This window comes from Miniopterus schreibersii, assembly GCF_964146895.1.
Source record: "Miniopterus schreibersii genome assembly, chromosome: X".
Classification (NCBI taxonomy): Eukaryota; Metazoa; Chordata; class Mammalia; order Chiroptera; family Miniopteridae; genus Miniopterus; species Miniopterus schreibersii.
This window is the reverse complement of record NC_138104.1, coordinates 53,548,115-53,575,495: the sequence shown is the minus strand read 5'-3', so window position 1 is coordinate 53,575,495 and position 27,381 is coordinate 53,548,115. Positions and strand designations below refer to the sequence as shown.

The 27,381-nt window shown below is 38.5% G+C and overlaps 1 protein-coding gene across 3 annotated transcripts in view; it reads left to right on the top strand.

Annotated features, from left to right (window-relative positions):
* Positions 1–27,381, top strand: part of MTMR8 (myotubularin related protein 8) — a 158,326-nt gene that overhangs the window by 20,619 nt on the left and 110,326 nt on the right. The gene's annotated exons all lie outside the window — the stretch shown is intronic.

Genomic DNA, 27,381 nt, shown 5'->3' with positions numbered 1-27,381 from the left:
CAGAGATTGGGGTCAGTGACCAGCACTGAGGGGCATTGTGGAGGCCTGTGAAGCTGCCCCAGCTTTGCTGAGACCAGCCGTGTGGGGAGCTGTGGGGAGCTATGTGGAGGGGACTTTGTGTCCCCTCCTGCTGGGTGCCTTGGCGCGCTGGCAGCCGGACCTTGAGGGGCGGACTTTCTGCCTGTGTGTTGCTTTGTGTGTTTGTGATTTTGATCGCGGAACTGTCTCCCACCTTCCCGGTGTGCACTGTGCAGACAGACCAGCAGAGGCTGGGATTGGGGTCTGCATAGTAGAGGGTCTGAGGGGCAGGCCTGGTGGGACCAGCCAACCAGAGCTGAGGAGGGAGGGTCGGATCCCACCTGCATCTCCTGCAGACTGAAGCACTGACCCCAACAGGAAAGGGGTTGGTCCAACTCACTGAAGCCCCAGACACACCCGAAGGGCACAGTCCTGAGGGGTAAGGGAGAGCAGCTCACTGGAGGACATTATAAGAATAAGACTCTCAGGGACTGTTGTTTGGGAACTGGAGGAAAAGCTGAAAACCCCTGCTGGGGGCTGGGCAGGCAAAGGGCTCACCAGAATGCTTTTTAATCAAACCCACTGAGCCCAGGCTGATGAAATGACCCATACAGAAAAGGCAACAGGCTGAAATCAATCTGAAGCTGCAGCAGACCAGAGCATGGGGAACTAGAATCAGAGGAAAAGGTAGGGACTGAGGAGATGGCTGTGGAGCAGAGACTACCTCCTGCAGAGTGAGTGCCTGACAGCAAAACCTCTAAGAAAGGGGAATGATACCCTGAGCTACACTTGCCATCCTGCACCCTAAGGACTCTACAGAAGACTCTGGAGTAATACTAGTCAACTACAAGGTTGCAAAATAGTTGACAAGAGGAGATGGTCCATGGAGAGCCTCAGATGAACCATCTACCTAAGGACACTAGAGCCAAACCTAGACGGCTCCTCACATTGACTGATAGACAAGTACCTCCCAGGAGAACTGAAATCAGCATATAAAACAGTGAGCCTCAGACAACATAAGCTTCCCAGAAGAAACTCACCTGATTGACTTTCTTTTTTTCTTCTTCTGTTTTGGTTTGGTTCTGGTTTTGTTTTTTTGTTTGTTTGTTTTTTTTGTTTGTGTATGTGTTTGTTTTTTCTCTTTTGTCCTCAAGAAGAAGAGAAAGGGGAGAAAATTTGTTTTTTCTTCTTGTTTAAATTTTATAATTTTTTTTTAAAAAACATTTTTTAACTAAATGTTTTTCTCTTTTTTATAAAAGAATTTTGTCTTGCTTACCTTGTTTTTAGTTTTGTTTTATTTATTTGCTTTGTTTTGTTTTATACTTGCTTCTACTATCAAGACTTTCTTGATATCCCTGCTTAACGACTGGGACTTTGTCATTATAACCAAGTTTACTGCTTTCCTCTAAAGTTTCCCCCAAATCTCTTACCGGACTCCCTCCCTTCCTGGGCTATATCTCTCTCTCTCTCCTCTCGATCCATTGGCATAACTTTTTTTTTCTTTTTCTACTTTTCTTTTGTTCTTTTGTTATCCTCCCTTCTATCCTCCTGTCTTTTTGTTCGATTCTTAGTTTCTCTTATTCTCTTTATTGTATTTTTGTTTTCTCATTTTCAACTATTACCCTATTCCTATTCTTTCCCTTAATTTTTTGCTGACCCTTCTTTCAGAATTTTTTCTCTGCTTCTGTTATCTCCCAGTAGCTTCTCTATTTTATACATTATGATTTTTTATTATTTTCTAAATTTTCACCATTATTAACAACAATATACATCTCTCTAAGTGTTACTTTTCTTTCTTTCTTTTTAAGCTTTGTGTGTGTGTGTGTGTGTTCTCCCCTCACTTTCCCAGTTCTATTTTCACGTGGGTTGTTTTCATTGTGACTGCCAAGATATTTTGTAAGATACCTCTTGTTTCCTGGAAGTTTAGTTGTCTATTGTCCTGCCTTACCAGCACCTGTACAACAGCTTACACAATGAATTTGGGGCTGAGACACAGTTAGCCAACTAGAGAGGAGGGTCCTCCCAAGGACTGATCAATAACAACCTAGACCCAACCACAACCAGAAAACATAAAGAAATCACAAAAGGGACACCCACAAGAGGGACATGCCTAGAGCAAAGAGCTCAGAAGTATAAGGAAAACAAACCTCTGGGCTCCACTCGACCCACAAGACAAAATCCCATCCCATAAGACTGGGAGACAGCAAATATATCTAATATATATATATACAAACACTAAGACCTACCAAAATGGGGAGACAAAGAAACAACTCCCAAATAAAAGAAAAATTGCCAGAAAAAGACTTTCATGAGGTAGAGTTAAGCAAGTTATCAGCATCGGGGTGCAGAGTATTGATTATGAAGATGTTCAAGGAACTTAAGAAGACACTAGATGGTAAGATCGAGGACCTTAGTGAAAACCTGAAAAAAGAGATACCATAAATAAAGTCAGACAGAAATAAAGAATGCTGTATCTGATATCAGAAATGCACTGGAAAGAATTAAAAGCAGGCTCAATGAACCAGAGGACAGAATAAGTGCCTTAGAAGACAAGGGAGAAAAAAATCACTCAATCAGAGAAGCAAAAAGAAAAAACAAAAAGCATGAGGACAATCTAAGGGAGCTTTGGCACAACATGAAGCGAAACAGCATTTGCATTATAGGAGTGCCAGAGGGGGAGAAAAGAGAGCGAGGGATAGAGAACTTGGTGGAAGAAATAATGATAGAAAACTTCCCTAGTCTGGTGAAGGAGAAAGCCACACAAGTTCAGGAAACACAGAGGGTTCCAAACAAGAGGGACTCAAAGAGACCCACTTCAAGACACATCATAATTAAAATGGCAAATGTCAAGGACGAAGAGAAAACATTAAGGGCTGCAAGAGAGAGACAACCAGTGACCTATGAGGGAACCCCCATAAGGCTGAAAGCTGATTTCTTAACAGAGACTCTTCAGGCCAGAAGGGAGTGGCATGAAGTTCTCAAAGTAATGAGAAGCAAGAACATGCAACCAAAATTGCTTTATCCAGCAAGGCTATCATTTAAAATTGAAGGTGAAATAAAGAGCTTCCCAGTCAAAAAAAAAGGCTAAAGGAGTTCAGTACCACCAAACCAGCATTGCAAGAAATGCTAAAAGGACTGCTTTAAGAAAAAGAAGGAATAGTTAGAGAAAGGCATATCAGCATAAAAGGGAAAAATGGATGGCATTAAGTGAGTTTATATCAATAGTAATCTTAAATGTAAACAGAATAAATGTTCCAATCCAAAGATTAGCTGAATGGATAAGGAAACAGGACCCAAATATATGCTGTCTACAAGAGACTCACCTGAGAGCAAAAGACTCACACAGGCTAAAAGTGAAGGGATGGAGTAAAATATTCCATGCAAATGGAAAGGAAAGAAAGCTGGATTAGAAATTCTTATTTCTGAACAAACATTTCAAAATAAAGACCATAACAGGAGACAAAGATGGTCACTACATAATACTAAAGGGATTAATCCAACAGGAGGAAATAACACTTTAAACATTTAGGCACCCAATATGGTAACACCTAAATATATTAAACATTCTTGAGGGACTTTAAGGGGGAGATTGACAGCAACACAATCATAGTGGAGGACTTTAACACCCCACTGTCAGCATTGGACAGATCATCAAGATAAAAAATCAACAGGGAAACACAGATCTTAAATGACTCACTAGACTAATGGATTTAATTGGCATTTACAGAACATTTCATCCCAGAGCAGAAGAATACACATTCTTCTCAAGTGCACATGGAACATTCTCAAAAATAGACCACATGATAGGGCACAAGAAAAGTCTCTACAAATATAAGAAGATTGACAGCATATCAGGCATCTTCTTGCATCACAATGCCATGAAACTAGAAATCAACCACTATAAAAACACTCAAAAACATTCAAACACATGGAGGCTAAATAGCATGTTATTAAATAATGAGTGAGTTACCAATGGGATCAAGGAAGAAATCAAACACTTCATGGAAAGTAACGAAAATGAACAGACAACAACCCCAAATCTATGGGACACAGAGAAAGGAGGCCTGAGAGGAAAATTCATAGCATTACAGGCCTATCTCAAGAAACAAGAAAAAGATCTAATGAACCATCTAACACAGCAACTAGAAGTACTAGAACAAGAAGAGCAAGAAAAGCCCTGAGAAAGTAGAAGGAAGGAAATGATAAAAATCAGAGCAGAAATTAATGACATAGAGACTTAAAAAAAATACAAAAAAATCAATAAAACCAAGAGCTGGTTCTTTGAAAAGGTAAATAAGATTAATACACCTTTAACCAGACTCACTAAGAAACAAAGAGAGAGGACCCATATAAATAAAATCAGAAATGAAAGAGGCGATATGACATCTCACCCAAAAGAAATACAAAGGATTGTAAGAAAATATTATGAGCAACTATATGCCAACAAATTGGACAACATGGGGGAAATGGACAAATTCCTAGAAGCATACAACTTTCCAAAGCTGAATCAAGAAGAGGCAGAAAACCTGAATAAGCCAATAACAACTAATGAAATTGAAGCAGGAATCAAAAAACTCCCAGCAAACAAAAGACCTGGACCAGATGGATTTACAGGTGAGTTTTACCACACATTCAAAGAAGAATTAACACCTATTCAAACTATTCCAAAAAATTCAAGAGGAGGGAAAAGTCCCAAACTTTTTTTTTTTATGAGGCCAGCATCATCCTAATCCCAAAACAAGATAAAGATACTACAAAGAAAGAAAATTACAGGCCAGTATCCCTGATGAACATAGATTCTAAAATCCTCACTAAAATACTAGCAAACCGGATCCAGCAATACATTAAAAAGATCATACATCATGACCAAGTGGGATTTATTCCGGGGATGCAAGGCTGGTACAACATCTGCAAATCAATAAATGTGATACAGCACATAAACAAAATGAAGGACAAAAATCATATGATTATATCAATAGACGCAGAAAAAGCATTCGACAAAATCCAGCACCCATTTCTGATAAAAACTCTCAGCAAAGTGGGAATAGAGGGATCATAATAATTATGATCCTCAACATAATAAAGGCCATATATGACAGACCTACAGCCACCATCATAGGCAATGGGCAAAAACTAAAACCATTTCCATTAAAAACCGGAACAAGACAGGGATGTCCACTTTCACCACTCTTATTCAACAGAGTACTGGAAGTCCTTGCCATAGCCATCAGAGAGGAAGAAAACATAAAAGGTATCCAAATTGGAAAGGAGGAAGTAAAACTGTCATTATTTGCAGATGACATGATATTGTACACAGAAAACCCTAAAGACTCCTTCAAAGTACTACTAGATTTGATAAACGAATTTGGCAAGGTAGCTGGATACAAAATCAACATCCGGAAATCAATGGCATTCTTATACACCAACAATGAACTTTCAGAGAGAGAAACTAAAAAAGCAATACCATTTACCATTGCAACTAAAACAATAAGATACCTAGGAATAAACTTAACCAAGGATGTAAAAGACCTGGACTCAGAAATCTATAGGACACTGAAAAAAGAAATAGAAGAAAATTTAAACAAGTGGAAGAATATACCATGCTCATGGAATGGAAGAATTAATATCATTAAAATGTCCATACTACCCAAACAATTTAAAAATTCAATGCAATTCTTATTAAAATACCAACAGCATATTTCAGAGACCTAGAACAAACATTTTGAAAATTTATATGGAACCAAAAAAGGTCCCGAATAGCTGTAGCCATCTTGAGAAAAAAGAACAGAGTGGAAGGGATCACATTACCAGACTTCAAACTGTATTATAAAGCCACTGTAATCAAAACAGCCTGGTATTGGTACAACAACAGGCTTATAGATCAATGGAAAAGAACAGAGACCCCAGAAATATACCTGCGCAATTATGGTCAGTTAATATTTGACAAAGGAGGCAAGAGTATCCAATGGAGTAAAGACAGCCTCTTCAATAAGTGGTGCTGGGAAAATTGGACAGATACATGCAAAAGAATGAAACTATACCACCAACTTTCACCATACACAAAAATAAACACAAAATGGATAAAAGACTTAAATGTAAGTCACAAAACCATAAAAATCCTGAAAGAAAACATAGGCAGTAAAGTCACAGACATCCCATGTGGTGGACTTTTCACTGATACATCTCCTAGGGCAAGAGAAACAAAAGAAAAAAATAAACATATGGGACTACATCAAACTAAAAAGCTTCTGCACAGCAAAAGAAAACAGCCTCAAAATACAAAGGAACCCCATCGTCTGGGAAAACATATTTGCTAAGGATGTATCTGATAAGGGCTAATTTCCAAAGTGTACAAAGAACTCATAGTACTCAGCAAGAGGAAGACAAACAACCCAATTAAGAAATGGGCAAAGGACTTAAAATAGACACTTCTCCAAAGAGGACATACAGATGGCCAAGAGACACTTGAGAAAATGCTCAACATCCCTAATCATCAGAGAGTTTCAAATTAAAACCACAATGAGGTATCACTTCACACCTGTCAGAATGGCTGCCATCAACTAATCAACAAACGACATGTGCTGGCGAGGTCGTGGACAAAGGGGAACCCTAGTATAGTGCTGGTGGGAATGCAGACTGGTGCAGCCACTATGGAAAACAGTATGGAGTTTCCTCAGAAAATTAGAAATGGAGCTGCCTTTTGACCCTGTGATTCCTCTCCTAGGATTGTATCCTAAGAATCCTGAAACATTCATCAGAAAGAATATATGTACCCCGATGTTCATAGCAGCACAGTTTACAATAGCTAAGATCTGGAAACAACCCAAGTGCCCATCAGTAGGTGAGTGGATAAAAAAGCTGTGGGACATTTACACCATGGAATACTACGCAGCTGTAAAGAAGAATCTAGTACCCTTTGGGACAGTATGGATGGACCTGGAGAATATTATGCTAAATGAAATAAGCCAGGCAGCGAAAGACAAATATCACATGGTCTCTCTTATACGTGGAATCTAAAGAACTTAATAAACTGATGAACAGAATAGATTCAATGACATGGAAGCATAGATGAGACTGAGGAATGTCAGAGGGATGGAGGAGGGTGGGTGGGTGGAGGGGGAGAGAGTAACCAAAGAATTTATATGCATATATGCACAACTCAAGGACAGGGTCAATGGTGGGGAGTGGGACTGGGGTGGAGGAAGGGATTGGGTGGAACGGGTCATTGGGGATAAAAAGGGACATCTTTAATATTTTAAACAAAAATAAATTTAAAAAGAAAATAAAATAAAGTATATACACTTTTCAAATGCTCTGAGAAGAAATGGACATATAGTATAAAACAAATATTTCCTACCAGAAGAAAAAAAAAAAAAAATAGACAGAGGGAAGACCATGTGAAGGCAGAGGCAGAGACTCATTATGTAGCCCCAAGGCAAGGAATGCTTGGGGCCACCAGAAGTTGGATGAGACATGGGTGATTTCCTCTCTTGAGCTTTCAAAGGAAGCATGGCCCTGCTGACAGCTTTACTTCAGGCCTCTAGTCTCCTGAACTATGAGAGTATAAATTTGTTATTTTTAAGCCTCCAAATTTGTGGTAAATTGTATGGTAGCCCTAGGAATGTAACACACCCACCAAATGAATGTTCAATGCGGAAAAAAAAGATTCTGGAGGTGGCTGGAGCGAGATGGAGGGGGTCAATCGGGGAAAAAAGGGGACATTTGTAATACTTTCAACAATAAAGATTTAAAAAAAGAAATTCAAACTTCTGTGTCCATAATGAAGTTTAATTGAAACACACACACACACAAACACAGGTTTTTGTTCAACTAATCTTCAGTTGGTTATTCAGGTTGATTGTCTTATATTTTTGTTGTAATTCCAGTTTGGTCCTAGAAGGAGGTGAATATAACTTCCACCCACTCTACCACAATATAGGATCCTCCTTCCTCCCTCCCTCCCTCCCTCCCTCCCTCCCTCCCTCCCTCCCTCCCTCCCTCCCTCCCTCCCTCTCTCCCTTCTTTCTTCCCTTTCTTTCTTTCTTTCTTTCTTTCTTTCTTTCTTTCTTTCTTTCTTTCTTTCTTTCTTTCTTTCTTTCTCTCTCTCTCTCTCTCTCTCTCTCTCTCTCTCTCTCTCTCTCTCTCTTTCTTTCTTTCTTTCTTTCTTTCTTCTCTTTCTTTAATATATCTTTATTGATTTCAGAGAGAGGAAGGGAGAGGGAGAGAGAGTTGAAACATCAAAGATGAGAGTCATCATTGATTGACTGTCTCCTGCACACCCCTGACTGGGGACCAAGCCTGCAACCCAGGCATGTGCCCTGACCAGGAAGTGAACCATGTTCGCTGCACTGCATCTTAGGTCGATTGATGCTCAATCGCTGAGCCATGCACGTCCTCTGAGCCCCTGTTCATTTCGTTTTAGTGCTGCATAATATTCCATTGTTTAATTGTACCACAGTTTATTTACTCATTTACCTGCTGAAGGACACTTTGGTTGTTTCAAAGTTTTGGCAATTAAGAATAAAGCTGCTACAAATGTACATATCCATGCTTTGTGTGGATATGAGTTTTCAACTCATTTGGATAAATACCAAGGAGTGTGATTGGTGGATCATATGGTAAGAATATGTCTACTTTTATAAGAAACTGCCAAATTATCTTCCAAAGTATTTTTACCATTTTGTATTCCTACCAGCAATGAATGAGAGTTCCTGTTTTTCTACATCCTCACCAGCATTCCAGCATTTAGTATTGTCAGTGTTTTAGATTTTTGACATTCTAATAGTGTATAGTGTTATCTCATTATTGTTTTCATTTGCATTTCCCTAAATGACATGTGATGTTAAGCATTTTTTCATATGCTTATTTGCCATTTGTATATCTTGTTTGGTGGCCTTTTGCATAATTTTTAATTGGGTTGTTTGATTTGTCTCTGGTGAGTTATAAGAGTTCTTTTTATATTTTGGATAACTGTCCTTTATCAGGTATATGTTTTGCAAATATTTTCTCCCAGACTGTGGCTTGTGTTCTCATTCTCTTGACAAAAGAGTGCTTCTTAAATGGGCCACATAGACAAGCTCATTTAGTTTTAAAAGCTACATAATCCATGCAGATTATGATAAAATTAATTAGAATAGGAACAGAGAATAAGAATTTTTTAAAAACTCCTCAGGGGATGGATTCTTATGTAGTTCAAGTTTGAGAAGCACTGCTCTAGAAAACTGTTTCTGAATTTGAATGAATAATGTAGTGACATGGAAAGTTTTTATTTTTGGTATTTTAAAATGATGTTTTAAAATTTTGAGTTAAGTTTGACATACAATACTCTATTAGTTTCAAGTGTACAGCATAGTGATTAAACATTTATATAACTTACGAAGTGATCACCCCAATAAGTCTAATACCTATCTGACACCATACATAATTGTCTCAATATTATTGACTATATTCCCTATGCTGTACTTTACATCCCCGTGACTGTTATTATATCTGGCAATTTGCACATCTTAATTCCTTCCCCCTTTTCACCCATTACCCCAACCCCCCTCCCATTGGCAACTATATTCTCTGTGTCTGTGAGTCTGTTTCTGTTTTGTTTATTTATTTTGTTTTTTAGATTCCCCATATAAGTGAAGTCGTATGGTATTTTTCTTTATCTGACTTATTTCAATGAGCATAATACCCTCTAGAATCATCTATGTTTTTTTATGTCTGAATAATATTCCATTTTGTATATGTACCGCATCTTATCTATTTGTCTATTGATGAACATTTAGGTTGCTTCCATTTCTTGGCTACTGTAAATCATGTGGCAGTGACCATAAGGATGTGATTCTTTTCTAAATTGATTTTTAGAGAGAGGGAACGGAGGGAGGGGGAAGAGAGAGAGAGAGGCAAGGAACATCTGTCAGTTGCCTCCAGAACATGCCCCTACCGGGGATCAAACATGAAACCAGGGTATATACCCTGACCGGGAATTGAACCAGCGACCTTTCAGTGCACAGGACGAAGCTCCAACCGGCAGCCACACTGGCCAAGGTGTGTCTTATTGAATTACTGTTTGGGGTTTCTTTGGATAAATATCCAGAAGTGGAATTGTGGGATCCTTCTTTGTCACTTGTTATATCTCTTGTTTTAATGTCTGTTTTGTCTGATATTAGTATTGATTTACCAGCTTTTTTTGTTCCATTTGAATGAAATATCTTTCCCATCCTTTTTGCTTTCAGTCTGTGTGTATCTTTAGAACTGAAGTGGGTCTCTTGTAGGCAGCAAATGTATGAGTGTTGTTTTCGTATTCATTCATCCAGATTACATCTTTTGATTAGAGCATTTAATTCATTTGCATTTAAAATAATTATTGATAAGGATGTAGTTATTGCCATTTTATTATTCATATTTTTGAACTTTTTTTTCCCTTTTTCTTGTTAGAGTCACTCTAACAATTCTTATAATACTGGTTTTATGGTGATGAACTCTTTAGCTTTTTTTTGGTCTGTGAAACTGTTTATTTCTCCTTCCATTTTATTTATTTTTTCATTTTTTAAGTATATCTTTATTGATTTCATAGAGAGGAAAGTAGAGGTATAGAGAAATAGAAACATCAATGATGAGAGAGTCATTGATCGGCTGCCTAGCCTGCAACCCAGGCATGTGCCCTGACCGGGAATCGAACCCCGATCGCCTGGATCTTGGGTCAACGCTCAACCACTGAGCCACGCCTGGCCGGCCTCTCCTTCCATTTTTTTTTTTTTTTTTAATTTTATTTATTTATTTATTTATTTATTTATTTATTTATTTATTTATTTATTTATTTTTAAATATATCTTTATTGATTTCAGAGAGACGAAAGGAGAGGGAGAGAGAGAGACAGAAACATCAGTGATGAGGGAGTCATTGATTGGCTGCCTCCTGCACGCCCCCGACTGGGGATCAAGCCCACAACCCGGGCATGTGCCCTGACCAGGAATCGAACCCCAGTGACCTGGATCCTAGGTCCATGCTCAACCACTGAGCCATGCCCGGCTGGGCTCTCCTTCCATTTTAAATGATAGCCTTGCTTGGTAGATTAGTCTTGTTTGTATGTCCTTGCTTTTCATCACTTTGAATATTCCATGCCAATCCCTTCTAGCCTACAAAGTTTCTGCTGAAAAATCAGCTGACAGTCTTATGGGAGCTCCCATGTAGGTAACTAACTGCTTTTCTCTTGCTGCTTTTCATATTCTCCGTATCTGTAACTTCTGCCATTTATGATGTGTCTTAGTGTGGGCCTCTTTGAGTTCATCATGCTTTGGACTTTCTGTGCTTGTATATGTATTTTCTTCAACATGTTAGGGAAGTTTTCCATCATTATTTCTTCAAATAGGTTTTCAATTTCTTGTTCTTTCCCTTCTCCTTCTGATACATTTCAGTGCACAGGACTATGCTGCAAATGTTGTTAGTCTTTATGTTGTTCCAGAGCTTTGCCAATTTTTAACTCAGGTTACTTGGGGATTTTCAGTTGAATTGTAGAAGTTCTTTATATATTTTGGATATTAATCCCTTTTTAAATATATGACATGCAGATATTTTCCTCTATTTTGTAGGTTGTCTTTTCACCAAATTGTTTCATTTGATACACAGAAGTTTTTAAGTTTAATTTAGATTCATTTTTCTTTTCATTGCCCATGCTTTTTGTGTCATAGTTAAGAAATAATAGCCAAATTAAATGCCTTGAATCTATTTTCCTGAGCTTTATTGCAGGAATTATATAGTTTTTGGTCTTACATTTAGGTCTTTAATCCATTTTTAGTTAATTTTTGTACATTATATCAGGTGATGGTTCAACTCCATTTTTTTGGGCATGTAAGTATCCAATTTTCCCAACACCACTTGTTGAAGAGACTGTCGTATCTGCATTGTGTAGTCTTGGCAACCTTGTCAAGAATCATTTAGCTCTATATGCAAGGATTTATTTCTGGGCTTTCTGTTCTGTTCTATTGTTCTATATAGCAGTTTTCATTCCAGCACCACTTTATTTTGATTACTGTTGCTTTGTAGTATGTTTTGAAATCAGGCAGTGTGAGACCTCCAATTTTATTCTGTTTCAAGATTAATTTGGCTATTTGGGATCCTTTGAGATTTAATGTGAACTTTTGGATATTTTTTTTTATTTCTGTAAAAAATTCCATTGGGATTTTGATTGGGACTGCATTAAATCTGTAGATCACTTTGGATAGTAAGGGATTTTAACAATATTAAGTATTCCAATCCATACGCATGGAATATCTTTTCATTTATTTATACTGTCTTGGACTTCTTTTAGCAACGTTTTTTAGTTTTCAGTGTACAAGTCTTTTACCTCCCTGGTTAAGTTTATTCCTAAGTATTTTATATTTCTAGATGCTACAATAAATGAAATTGTTGTTTTAATTTCTTTTTCGGATTGGTCATTGTTAGTGTATAGAAACACAACTGACTTTTGTACATTGATTTTGTATCTTGCAACTTTATTGAAAGTATTTATTGTTTACTGTTGTTTTGGTGGAATCTTTAGAATTTTTTTTTTTACATATAAGTTCATGTCGTCTGTGAACACAGATATTTTTACTTCTTTTCCAGTTTGGATGCTTTTATTTATTTCTCTTCTGATTACTCTGGTTAGGATATCCAGTACTGGAGAACAGTTTTAAGCATGACTTCAGGATTGAGTCTTAGGTACAGGTGATTGAAACAGTTATTTTTTTTTCCTCTCAAGCATAACTGCATTGGGTTGTAGTAAAGATTAAAATGAGATATAATATGTAAAGCACCATACTTGTGTATAGTAAATTTTCCATTTTGTTATTATGGTTGTTGTTTCTGTATTTGGTGGTGAGTCTTGGAACCTAGTCCTAGAAAACAAGAGGATGAAGTTGTAATATTCTAAATGTGTGGTTCTCAACCTTGACTGATTAATAGTCACCTGAGGAACTTTTTCAAATTTCTGATACCAATTATATCAAAATAACTAGGGGTGTGACCCAGACATCAGTGATTTTTAAAGGTTCCCAGTTGATTCCAGTATTCAGCTAAGGATGAAAATCACTGCCCTAAAATATATTTTTCATTGATTTCACATTCCATGGATTTTCCATGTCTAAGTTTTTCTCAACAAAAAATTTTATTTTGATATGTTGTTTGGAATATTCAGTGGTTCTCAATGATAGCTACACATTAGAATAACTTGTGGAGCTTTAAAAATTCCCAGCTCCCCGCTCCAGATCAATCAAATCATTTTTTGGGGTGAGGTTGGGATTGCAGATTCCTTTTTTATTTTGTTTTAAAGCCCCCCTGGAATATAGCTGAAATTGACGACCGCTGGTTTACCTGAAAGAGAGTTTGTGTTTGTGAAGCTAAAACATTGCAGGGTTTAGGTGCTACCACCATAACATAATTCTTCAGTGAAAATCTAAATGTGTGAGTTCTTTTGGGTTCCACTATTCTGTAATAATCACCTCTTCTGGTTTATAAAGTCCTGTCAGATACATATTCATTTGATGTTTGTAATAAACTCATATGGCAGGCATAATTTTCCCTACTTTCCAAATGAGAACATTATAGCACAGAGAGGTAAAGTAAGATCCCTAAGGTAACCCCATTGACAGAACTACATTTGCACCTCTTGCAATGCTGTATTATAATGTGGCATGCACCCAACATTGTAAAAATATCTTCCTTTCATTATGAGTACATACTCTAAGTCTCTCAACAGACTAATCACCCAATTAGAGAAGAATATATATATTTTTAATTCAACCTCCTTTTCCTCCATTCATTCAGTTTCAACTTCCATTGACAATCTGTCTCATCCAAGACTGAGAACATGGAAAAACATGTTTTAAACTCAGCCTTGTCGTTAACTGTTCTTTGTCCAATGCTTCCTGTAGATTGAGATAACTGATAATTCACTTTACTCTTTTCATTCCTTTTTAAAATTTTTTTGAGAGTTTCAGATTTACAGAAAAATTGGGCAGAAAAAATTCCCATATTCTCCATCACTCCTTCCAGTTTTTCCTATTACTGACATCTTGATTAATGTGATACATTTTTTTAAATTGACAAACTAATATTGATACATTATTGTTACTAACTAAAGTCCATATTTTATATTAGGGTTCACTCTTGGTGTTGTACATTCTGTGGATTTGGACAAATGTATCATGATATGTATTGTCAACCGATTATTGTTGGTGCCACTTTAATGCCAACAGGAATCCTTAGTTTGCGGTGTGGTGAAGAAGGAAACTTTATTCAGTGCAAACAGCTCAATTGCGATACAGCACAGCTGTGAGAAAGCTCAGTAGTGTTACAGCTCAATTATGAGATAACACGGCTGTGGAACAGAATGACCATGAGGCAGCCTTGGGGCCAGGTTGCCCTGGGGTAAGGCGGTTCTGGCGTGAGGTTGTCCTGGGGTGAGATGGCTCTGAGGAAAGACCCCTCTGGCTAGACGGTTCAGCTCTGCCCTGGTGTGTTCCATCTGCTCTAGTCTGATCTGGTTCGGTCTACATTGCCCTGTTCCAGTCTTCTTTACTCTGCTCCAGTGAGATGTCTTTGGTGTTTCAGCTCCAGCTAGGGAAATGCAGTCTTCAGTCTTCTGTGGAAAGTGAAAGTGTGTACTCTGAGCCAGAAGGGAGCTGGCTTACATAGAAGCCCCATCCCTGGTCCCTGATTGTTCCATCCTCATGCAAAAGAGAACTACATATACTTGCAATTTGATTGATCCAAAAAGCACTGTTCTGATTGGTCAGTGAAGATGTTGATGGGGATATAGCTGCACAGCTCTGAATGGATGGGGAAAGCCTCTGTCGTATTAGTTGAAATACAGTTGCAGGAACTCCTTTATTAGGTCTAGCTCAGGTGTCAAGAAAAGCAGAAAACAGTACAGAAAAGCAGTTCATTGAAGGAGAGTTAGCCTCCAGGAGCCCTACTTAGTCAGTATCCTCTTTCTCAGGGTCCATAGTATCCATCATTATAGTATCATACAGAGTATTTTCATGGTCCTAAAAAGCCTCTGTACTTCACCTGTTTATCTTTTCTCACACACCCAACTCCTGGTAATTACTGCACTTTTTACTGTCTTCATAGTTTTGCCTTTTCCAGAGTGCCACATAGTTGTAGTTATATAATACGTAGCCTTTTCAGCCTAGTTTCTTTTCACTTAGAAATATGAATTGAAAACTCTAACATGTATTTTCATGGCTTGATAGCTCATTTTATTTCCTTGCAATGATATTCCAGTGTCTGGATGTACATCACAGTTTGCCTATCCATTAACCTACTGAAGAACATCTTGGTTGCTTCCAAGATTTGGCAATTATGGGTAAAACTGCAAGAAACATTTGCATGCAGGTTTTGGTGTGGGCATACATTTTCAACTGATTTGTCCAAATGCCAGGAAGCACAATTGCTGGGTTGTATGGTAAGAGTGTGTTTAATTTTGTAAGAAACTGCCAAGTGTCTTCCAAAGTGACTGTACCATTTTGCAATCCCACCAGCAATGAATGAGTGTTCCTATTGCTCCACATCCTCACCAGCATTTGGCATTTTCAGTGCTCAGGATTATGGCCATTCGAAATGGTGTACAGTGGTGTTTTATTGTTGTTTTACTTTCCATTTTCCTGATGACATATGATGTAGAGCATCTTTTCATATGCTTATTTTCCATCTGTATATCTTCTTAAATGAGATGCCTATTCAGATCAGTGCTCATTTATTTACTGGGTTGTTTGTTATCTTATTGTTGAGTTTTAACAGTTCTTTGTATATATGAGATACCAGTCCTTTTTCAGATATGTATTTTGAAAATATTTTCTCCCAGTCTGGCTTGGTTTTATGTTCTCTTAACTTGCCGACTGGCTGTTTCCAGCCAGAAATCGCCCCTGTGGCAAGCAACTTTTCCATTGTGACCAGCCTGTAAGGTGTTTAAAATTACTTAAGTTAATGTAACTGCAGACACTAGTTATCTTGTGAACAGTCAGCAATGTTTGGACACAGAAACACGTGTATACTCATGACTGGTCAGTAAGGTGATAATTACTAACTATCTTTTGCAGAGCAGAAGTTTTGAAATTTAATGAAGTCCAACATATCCCTTTTTTTCATGGATCCTGCTTTTGCTGTTGTATCTAAAAAATCATCATGAAACTCAAGTTTACTTAGATTTTATCCTCTAGGAGTTTTATAGTTTTGTATTTTGTATTTAAGCCTATGATTCATTTTGAGTTAACATTTGTAAAAGGGTTAAGGCCTTTTTTTAATTATTATTTCTTTATATAGTTATTTTTTATTTTTTTTAACTTTTACTTTTGTTTAAAATATTACAGATATCCCTTTTTCTCCCCGGTGACCCATTCCACCCCACCCAATCCCCCTCCCCAATCCCGCTTCCCACCATTGTCCGTGTCCTTGGGTTGTGCATATATGCATATAATTTCTTTGGTTACTCTCTCCCCGTCCGCCCACCCACCCTCCTCCATCCCTCTGACATTCATCAGTCTGATCTATGCTTCATGTCATTGAATCTATTCTGTTCATCATTTTATTAAGTTCTTTAGATTCCAAATATAAGCAAGATCATGTGATGTTTGTTTTTCTATGCCAGGCTTATTTCACTTAGCATAATTTTCTGAAGGTCCATTTATATTGTCCCAATGGGTACGAGATCCTTCTTCTTTACAGCTGCATAGTATTCCATGGTGTATATGTTCCACAGCTTTTTTATCCACTCACCTACTGATGGGCACTTGGGCAGTTTCCAGATCTTAGCTATTACAAATTGCGCTGCTATGAACATAGGGGTGCATAAATTCTTCCTGATTAGTGTTTCAACATTCTTAGGATATATTCGTAGAGGTAGAATCACTGGGTCAAAAGGCAGCTCTATTTTTAATTTTTTGAGAAACCTCAATACTGTTTTCCATTGTGGTTGCACCAGTCTGCATTCCCACCAGCACTATACTAGGGTTCCCCTTTCTCCACATCCCACCAGCACGTGTCCTTTGTTGATTAGTTGATGGCAGCCATTCTGACAGGTGTGAAGTGATACCTCATTGTGGTTTTAATTGGCATCTCTCTGATGATTAGGGACTTGGAGCATTTTCTCCTGTGTCTCTTGGCCATCCGTAAGTCCTCTTTGGAGAAGTGTCTATTCAAGTCCTTTGTCCATTACTTAGTTGGGTTGTTTGTCTTCCTCTTGCTGAGTAGTATGATTTCTTTGTACACTTTGGAAATTAGCCCCTTATCAGATACATCCTTGGCAAATAGGTTTTTCTAGACCATGGGCTTCCTTTTGTATTTGGAGGCTGTTTTCTTTTGCTGTGCAAAAGCTTTTTAATTTTATGTAGTCCCATATGTTTAGTTTTTCTTTTGTTTCTTTGGCCTAGGAGATGTATCAGTGAAAATTCCACTATGTGGGATGTCTGTGACTTTACTGCCTATGTTTTCTTTCAGCATTTTTATGGTTTTGTGACTTACATTTAAGTCTTTTATCCATTTTGTGTTTATTTTTGTGTATGGTGAAAGTTGGTGGTCTAGTTTCATTTTTTTGCATGTATCTGTCCAATTTTCCCAGCACTACTTATTGAAGAGACTCTCTTTACCCCATTGGATGCTCTTGCCTCCTTTGTCAAATATTAACTGACCATAATGGCGTGGGTCTATTTCTGGGGTCTCTATTCTGTTCCATTGATCTATATGCCTGTTGTTGTACCAATACCAGGCCGTTTTGATTACAATGGCATTGTAATACAGTTTGAAGTCTGGTAATGTGATCCCTCCCACTCTGTTCTTTTTTTTGAAGATGGCTGCTACTATCCAATCCATGAGCATTGTATATCCTTCCACTTGTTTAAATTTTCCTCTATTTCTTTTTTCAGTGGCACGTAGTTTTTCGAGTACAGGTCTTTTACATCCTTGGTTAAGTTTATTCCTAGGTATCTTATTTTTTTAGTTACAATGGTAAATGGTCTAGTTTTTTTAGTTTCTCTTTCTGAGAATTGATGTTTGGTGTATAAGAATGCCATTGATTTCCAGATGTTGATTTTGTATCCAGCTACCTTGCCAAATTCGTTTATCAAATCTAGAAGTACTTTGGTGGAGTCTTTTGGGTTTTCTATGTACAATATCATGTCATCTGGAAATAATGACAGTTTTACTTCCTCCTTTCCAATTTGGATACCTTTTATGTTTTCTTTTTGTCTGATGGCTGTGCCTAGGACTTCCAGTATTGTGGTGAATAAGAGTGGTGAAAGTGGACATCCCCGTCTTGTTCCTTTTTTAATGGAAATGGTTTTAGGTTTTGCCCATTGAGTATGATGTTGGTTGTAGGTTTTTTATATATGGCCTTTATTATGTTGAGGTATGATCTCTCTATTCCCACTTTGCTGAGAGTTTTTATCAGAAATGGGTGCTGGATTTTGTTGAGTGTTTTTTCTGCATCTATTGATATGATCATATGATTTTTGTCCTTCATTTTGTTTATGGGATGTATCACATTTATTGATTTGTGGATGTTGTACCAGCCTTGCATCCCTGGAATAAATCCCACTTTGTTGTGGTATATGAACTTTTTAACGTATTGCTGGATCCAGTTTGCTAGTATTTTTGTAAGGATTTTACCTCTATGTTCCTAAGGGATATTGGCATGTAATTTTTTTTCTTTGTAGTGCCTTTATCTTGTTTTGGGATTAGGATGATGGTGACCTCATGAAAAGATTTTGGGAGTTTACCCTCCTCTTGGATTTTCTGGAATAGTTTAAATAAAATAGGTGTTAATTCTTCTTTAAATGTTTGATAAAACTCACCTGTAAGTCCATAAGGTCCAGGACTTTTGTTTGTGGGAGTTTTTTGATTCCTGCTTCAATTTCATTAGTTGTTATCGGCCTGTTTAGGTTTTCTGCCTCTTCTTGATTCAGCTTTGGAAAGTTGTATGCTTCTAGGAGTTTGTCCATTTCATCTGTGTTGCCCAATTTATTGACATATAGTTGCTCATAGTATTTTCTTACAATCCTTTGTATTTGTGTTGGGTCAGTTGTTATATCGCCTCTTTCATTTCTAATTTTATTTCTTTGGATCCTCTCTCTTTGTTTCTTAGTGAGTCTGGGTAAAGGTGCATCAATCTTCTTTATCTTTTCAAAGAACCAGCTGTTGGTTTCATTGATTTTTTTATATATTTTTTAGTCTTTATGTTGTTAGTTTCTGCTCTGATCTTTATTGTTTTCTTCTTTCTACTTCCTTGGGGCTTTTCTAGCAGTTCTCATTCTAGTTCTTTTAGTTGTTTTGTTAAATGGTTCAATAGATCTTTTTCTTGTTTCTTAAGATAGGCCTGTAATGCTATGAATTTTCCTCTCAGGACTGCTTTCGCCGTGTCCCATAGATTTGGGGTTGTTGTCTGTTCATTTTCGTTACTTTCCATGAAGTGTTTGATTTCTTCCTTGATCTCATTGGCAACCCATTCATTGTTTAATAGCATGGTATTTGGCCTCCATGTGTTTGAATATTTTTGAGTGTTTTTATAGTGGTTGATTTCTAGTTTCATGGCATTGTGATCTGAGGACATGCTTTATATGATTTCAATTTTCTTGTATTTGTAGAGACTTTTCTTGTGCCCTATCATGTGGTCTATTTTTGAGAATGTTCCATACCCACTTGAGAAGAATGTGAATTCTGCTGCTTTGGGATGAAATGTTCTGTAAATGTCAATTAAATCCATTAGGTCTAGTGATTCATTTAAGGCCTGTGTTTCCCTGTTGATTTTTTGTCTTGATGATCTGTCCAATGCTGACAGTGGGATGTTAAAGTCCCCCACTATGATTGTGTTGCTGTCAATCTCCCCCTTAAAGCCTTCCAAGAAATTTTTTTATATATTTACGTGGTCCTATTTTGGGTGGATATATGTTTATAAGGGTTATTTCCTACTATTTGGTTGTTCCCTTTAGTATTATGTAGTGATCATGTTTGTCTCTGGTTATCACCTATCTTTTGAAGTCTATTTTGTCATGAATAAGTATTGCTACTCCAGCTTTCGTTTCCTTTTCATTTGGATGGAATATTTTATTCCATTCCTTCACTTTTAGCCTTTGTGAGTCTTTTGCTATCAGGTGGGTCTCTTTTAGACAGGATATATTTGGACCCTGTTTTCTTATCCATTCAGCTACTCTGTGTCTCTTTACTGGACCATTTATTCCGTTTACATTTAAGGTTACTATTGACATATACTTTTTTAATGTCATTTTTCCTCTTTATGCTGATTTACCTTTCTATCAGTATTCTTTCTTTTTCTTAGAGCAGTCCTTTTAGCATTCTTGTCATGCTGCTTTGGTGGTATTGAAGTCCTTTAGCTTTTTTTTTTTTTTTGTCTGAGAAGCTCTTTATTTCACCTTTAATTTAATTTAATTTAATTTATTTAGTTTCATTTATTTTTGTTCTTTTTTCACACAATGACTCCTTCTACCCCTCCCCAGCCCTGCCACTCCAAACCTTCACCACAGTATTGTCTGTCACCTTTAATTTTAAATGATAGCCTTTCTGTGTAAAGCAACCTTGGCTACATGTTCTTGCCTTTCATTACTTTGAGAACTTCTTGCCACTCCCTTCTGGCCTGAAGAGTTTCTGTTGAGAAATCAACTGTTAGCCTTATGGGGGTTCCCTTGTAGGTCATTGCTTGTCTCTCTCTTGCAACCCTTAATATTTTCTCTTTGTCTTTGCCATTTGCCATTTTAATTATGATGTGTCTTAGAGTGGGTGTCTTTGAATCCCTCTTGTTTGGAACTCTCTGTGCTTCCTGAACTTTTGTGGCTTTCTCCCTCACCAGCCTTGGGAAGTTTTCTGTCATTATTTCCTCCACCAAGTTCTTTATCACTTGCTTTCTTTCCTCCCCCTCTGGCACTCCTATAATGAGTATGTCATTTGGCTTCATGTTGTCCCTAAGCTCCCTTAGACTGTCTTCATGCTTTTTAAGTGTTTTTTCTTTTTGTTGCTCTGATTGAGTGATTTTTTTCTACCTTGACTTCTAAGTCAGTTACTCTATCCTGTGCTTCATTGAGCCTACTTTTAATTCCTTCCCATGTATTTTTGATATCAGATACTGTGTTCTTTATTTCTGTCTGATTTTTGTTTATGCTATGTATCTCTTTTTTCATGTTTTCCCTAAAGTCATTGATCTTATCCTCTATTGCATTTTCTCATTAAGTTCCTTGAGCATCTTCATAACCAATACTCTGAACTCTGTTTCTCATAGCTTGGTTAACTCCATCTCATCAAAGACTTTTTGTGGCAATTTTTTCTCTTCTTTAATTTGAGGGTTGTTTCTTTGTCTCTTCATTTTGGTATGTCCTAGTGTCGTATCTCTATATTAGATATATTTCCTGTCTCCAAGTCTTGTGGGGTGGGATTTTGTCTTGTGAGTCCAGTGGAACCCACAGGTGTGTTTTCCTTATATTTCTGAGCTCTTTGCTCTAAGTGTGTCCCTTTTGTGGGTGTCCCCTTTGTGGTTTATGTTCTGTTGTGTTTTTGTCTAGATGGTTGTTCACCAGTTTTGGGGAGGACTCTCCTCTAAGGTTTGCTAACTGTGTTTCTCAACCCCAACCTCTTTCTGTAAGCTGTTGTACGGGTGCTTACAAAATATTTTGACAGTCACAATGAAAACAACTGAAGTGAAAATAGAGCTTAGAGAGTGAAGGGAGAGCACACACACACACACACACACACAGAAAAAAGCTTAAAAAAAAGAAAGAAAAGTCACTCTTCAAGAGAGAGAAGTATATTGTCAATAGTGATGAAAATTTAGAAAATAATAATAATAAACTAAAATGTAAAAAATAGAGAAGCTACTGGGAGATAGTAGAAGCAGAGAAAAGATTCTGAAAGAAGGGTCAGCAAAAAATTAAGAGAGAGAATAGGAAATGGATAATAGTTGAAAATGAGAACACAAAAATACAATACAGAGAATAAGAGAAACTAACAATCGAACAAAAAGAGAAAAAGACAGAATGGAGGATAACAAAAGAATGAAAGAAAAGAAGAAAAAAGAAAAAAAAGTAATGCTATTGGATCTAGAGGAGAGAGAGAGAAAACCTCAGCAGGGAGGGAATCCAATAAGAGATTTGGGGGAAACTTTAGAGGAAAGCAGTAAACTTGGATATAATGATAAAGTCCCAGTCATTAAGCAGGGATATCAAGAAAGTCTTGATATTAGAAACAAGGATAAAACAAAACAAAGCAAGTAAGCAAAACAAAACAGCGTAACAAAACTAAAAATAATCTAAGTAAAACAAAATTCTTTTATTAAAAAAAAGGAAAAAAATTTAGTTAAAAAAGTTTATAAAAAAATTATTATAAAATTTAAAAAGAAGAAAAAAAATTTTCCCCCTTTCTCTTCTTCCTAAGGTAAAAAGAGAAAAAACAAATGAACAAACAAACACACAAACAAAAAAAAAATTAAAAAAATACCAAAGACAAAACAAAAACAAAACAAAAAAAGACAGTCAAGTAGGTGAGTTTCTTCTGGGCAGCTTATGTTGTCTGTGGCTCAGTGTTTTGTGTGCTGATTCCCATTCTCCTGGAAGGTACTTGTGTATCAGCCGGTGTGAGGAGCCGTCTTGGTTTGGCTCTGGTGTCCTCAGGTAGATGGTTGATCTGAGGCTCTCTGGACCACCTCCTCTTAAGCTATTTTGCAACCTTATAGTTGCCTGGTCTTACTCCAGAGTCTTCTCTAGAGTCTTTAGGGTGCAGGATGTCTAGTGTAGCTCAGAGTATAGCTCCCCTTACTTAGAGGTTTCACTGTCAGGCATTCACTGTGAGGGAGTTAGTCTCTGCTCCACAGCCAGTTCCTCAGTCCCTACCCTGTTCTCTGTTTCTAGTTCCCCATGCACTGGCGTGCTGCAATTTCAGATTGATTTCAGTCTGTTGCTTTTTCTGAATCAGCCGTTTCTGCAGCTGGTGCTCAGTGGGTTCGATTAAAGAACATTCTGGTGAGCCCTTTGCCTGCCCAGCCCCCAGCAGTGGTTTTAGGCTTTTCTTACAGTTCCCAAACAACAGTGCCTGAGAGTCCTATTCTTATAATGTCCAGCTGTGAGCTGTTCTCCCTTCCCCCTTAGGCTGTGCTCTGAGGGGATATCTGGTGCCTCAGTGATCTGGACCCACCCCTTTCCTGTTGGAGGTGGTTCTCCCAGGCTGCAGGAGAAGCTGGGGTGCTCTGCCCCTCCCTTCCCAGCTCTGGTTGGATGGTTGCACCAGGCACACCCCTCAAACAGTATACTGTGGAGACACCAATCCCAGCTTCCTCTGGTCTTTCCATCCAGTGCAGGCCGGGAAGGTGGGAGCCAGTTCGGGGATCAGAAACTTAAAAATGCGCAAAGCAACACAGGCAGAGAGTCCCATTGCCCATGCACCAAGGCACCCAGCGGGAGGGGACTCAAAGTCAGCTCCACGCAGCTCCCCGCACAGCTGATCTCAGCAAAGCTGGGGCGGCTTCACAGGCCACCAAGGTGCCCCTCAGGGCTGGTCACAAATCACAGACTCTCTGCACTAGGAGCTCAGGGTGGGAAGGCTCTCCTCCCCTCCCCCATGGTACCCAGATTCAATGCTTTTTGGAGTCAACACACTGCCCTACAGGGGGGCAGAGGGTCTCTGTGTGTGGCTGCTCAGTGCAGTCCTCTGGTTTCTTACTCCTCAGGTGACACACACTTTAGGACAGCCTTTCCTATGGTCAGCGCCCTGAACATTAGATGCCTGTCGCGCATCCGACATTAGCTTTGTTTCACTAGGAAGGCACCATCCCCTCCTTCTGGACTCACAGCTCCCCTGGGTCCCTCTGCCCTTTGCTCAGCGCACTCCTTCCCCTCTCCTCCGTTCTGGGTGTGAGATTCCCCACTTTTGGTTGCAAGTCTGCACTCCCGAGGGGAGGGAGCTTTGCAGCTTCCAATCCTTTGGGCTCGGAGCCCAGCACAGGCTTCAGGGGGGACTTCCCCTTTCTACGCCCCCCCCATCTTATCAGACTCTACGATGTTTCTTCAGTGCTCCCTACTCACACTCTGTCCACTTAGGCATGTTTCTCTGGTTTTTTGAAGCTGGCTACTTAGTATTTTAGGAGTAAATAGGGTCTGTGGCTGGGAGCGGGGGTGCTTTGCTGCTTCTCACAGTGCCGCCATCTTCCCTCTCAAAGTCTTTTTTTTTTTTTTTTTAAAGGAAGTAATTTTTTTTTCTTTAAAAATTATTTTTTTATTGAGAGTATTACAGATGTCCCCCAATTCTCCCCCTTTGCCACCTTCACCCATCTCCCAACCCATCCCAGGCCTTCACTTATCTATTGTCGGTGTCCATGGTCTAGCATATATGCATATAAGTTCTTTGGTTAACCTCTCCTTACCCACTCACCCACCCCTGCATTCCCTCTGAGATTCATCAGTCTGTTCCATGCTTCTATTGCCTCTGGATCCTTTTTGTTCCTCGGTTTGTTTTGACCATTAGATTCCACATATGAGTGAGATCATGTGATACTTGTCTTTCTCTGACTGGCTCATTTCATTTAGCTTAACACTCCAGGGTCCTCCATACTGACTCAAAGGGTAAGAGATCCTTCTTTTTTACAGCTGCAGAGTATTCCATGGTGAAAATATATGCCACTGCTTTTTTATCCATTCATCTACTGATCCAATCCTCAGCTTCCCACAATCTGCTGTTAATTCTTTTCAGTGTATTTTTTATTTCTGCTGTGTCACTCTTCATTTTCTTCATAGTTCCCATATCTTTCTTCATGCTGTTGAGCATCCTTACAATCATAATTTTAAACGCTATATCTGAGAGATTGCTTATCTCCAATTCATTTACTTCTTTTTCTGGAGACTTCTCTTGTTCTTTCATTTGAGGGTTGTTTTTTTGTCTCCCCATTTTGGCTGCCTTTTTCCATTTGTTTCTATTTATTAGGTATACCTGCTAGGATCCCAGTCTTTTTGGATGGTCTCTTGTATGGGCCAATGTCAGATGCTGTTTGTGACTGGCCTTGAATACCCTGTTTGGAATTATCAGTGGCCCACAACTTGTGTCTTCCTCTGCTTGGGTGGGGTGCATTTGGAAATGACCAAGATGTATACCAAGGTCTGATTTTCCAATCCCTGTGTCCAGAAGCAGATCAGTTAAATACTCAAAGTACCCAGAGATCTGTCTCTGCCTGCAAGCTGTTAGTCTCTTAATTTGCCTCACATCCTAGAAACTCCACAAGGTGAGGCAAGAGTGTTCAATGAGTAGGGCAGTTGCTTCCTCCTCCCAGGCAAAAGGTTCCTGGATGGTTAAAGCCTGCCTGAGAAAAATGTCCTTTGCCATATTTGGGAATGACTCAACATAGGAATCCAGACGGTACCCTCTGAGCTCTGTTCCCTGAGCTCACAACTTTAGATTCTTTTCACACAGCACTAGTCCAATCTGCCCTCCCTCTTCCAGAACCCAAGGTTATTGACTGCACATGAAATTTTTTGTTGACCCTTTAAGAGGCTGCCTGCATTTCCAGCCATCTCTCCCTGGCAGACAGAAATCATCACTGTTTTTCACAACCAGATGTTATGTGGGCACCTTTCTCCATTCTGGTGCCCTGGGCTGGAGAACCCCGCTTTGGGTTTAGACCCCAGAGCTCTCAGTGGGAACCTCTCACAGCTGAGATATCCCTCTGGACATTCAGCTGCCATCTGTGGGAGTCTAGCAGCCCTTTCTCACCTCTGCACTTGCTGCCAGTCTCTATGCGGTGTTCATTTTATGTCCTTGGATGTAAGGCTTCTGTCAATCTTGTCTTCAGTTAATTATTCAGCTTGGTTTTCTATATTCTAGTTGTAATTCCAGTTTGGTCCTGGGATAGTGTCAATGTTGCTTCCACTTAGTCTGCCACTGTCTTGGAATGTCCTCTGTCAATTTTTATTCATTTATTTATCTTTATTGTTGAAATTATTACAGGTGTCCCATTTATCTCCACTGTGTCTTGAAATTTAAAGTGGGTTCCTATACAAAGAGAAGTTGGGCCTTGGTTCTTATTTGTATTTTAAAAAATTTATCTTTGTTGTTGAAAGTATTACAGATATACCCCCTCTTTTCCCCCCATTGATCTCTGCCCTGCATCTGCCCCCTCAGGCCTTCACCACACTATTGTCTGTGTCCATGGGTTATGCATATATGCATATAAGATTTTGGATTAATCTCCCCCACCCACTCCCCCACTCCCGCCTTCCCACCGAGATTCATCAGTCTGCTCCATGCTTCTGTGCCTCTGGATCTATTTTATTCCTCAGTCTATTTTGTTTATTAGATTCCACATATGAGTGAGATCATGTAACAATGAATCAGGGAGAATCAGAAAACCTGAACAGCCTAGTAACAACTGATGAAATTGAAGCAGCAATAAAAAAATTCCCAGCTAACAAAAGCCATGGTCTGGATGGCTTCACAGGGGAGCTCTCTAATTCTTTAAGTTGTAGGGTTAGATAGTTCAGTAAAAATTTTTCTTGCTTTCTGAGGTAAGCCTGTAGTGCTATGAACTTACCTCTTAGGACTGCTTTTGCTATATCCCATAGATTTGGGGTTTTTGTGTGTTAATTTTCATTTGTTTCCAGGAATTTTTTTTATTTCTTTCTTAATCTTATTGGTAGCCCATTCATTGTTTAATAACATGCTGTTTATCCTTCATGTGTTTGAATGTTTTTAGTGTAGTTGATTTCTAATTTCATGCCATTGTGATGTGAGATGCTTGATATGATTTCAATCTCCTTGAACTTGTAGAGACTTGTTTTACATTTAAGGTTGTTATTGATAGATACTTATCTATTGCCATTTTACTTCTTTATGCCTATGTTTCTCTCTGTATATTTCTTGTTCTAGTTACAGTGGTTCCTTTAACATTTCCTGCAATGCTGGTTTGGTGGTGTTAAACTCCTTTAGCTTTTTTTTTGTCCTGGAAGCTCTTTATTTCACCATCTATCTTGAATGATGTCTTGCTGGATAGAGTAATTTTGGTGTCAGATCCTTGTTTTGCATTACCTTGAATACTTCATGCCATTTCCTTCTGGCCTGTAGTTTCTGCTGAGAAGTCAGCTGACAGCCTTATGGGAGCTCCTTTGTAGGTAACAGATTGCTTTTCTCTAGCTGCCTTTAATATTCTCTCTTTGTCTTGAATTTTTGGCATTTTAATTATGATGCATCTGGTTTTGGGCCTCTGTGGATTCTCCTTGCTTGGGACTCTTTGTGTCTCCTGAACTTGTGTGACTTATTCCTTCACCAGGTTAGGGAAGTTTTCTGCCATTTTTTCTTCAAACAAATTGTCTGTTGCCTTGCTCCCCTCCCCTTTCTGGTATTCCTATAATATGA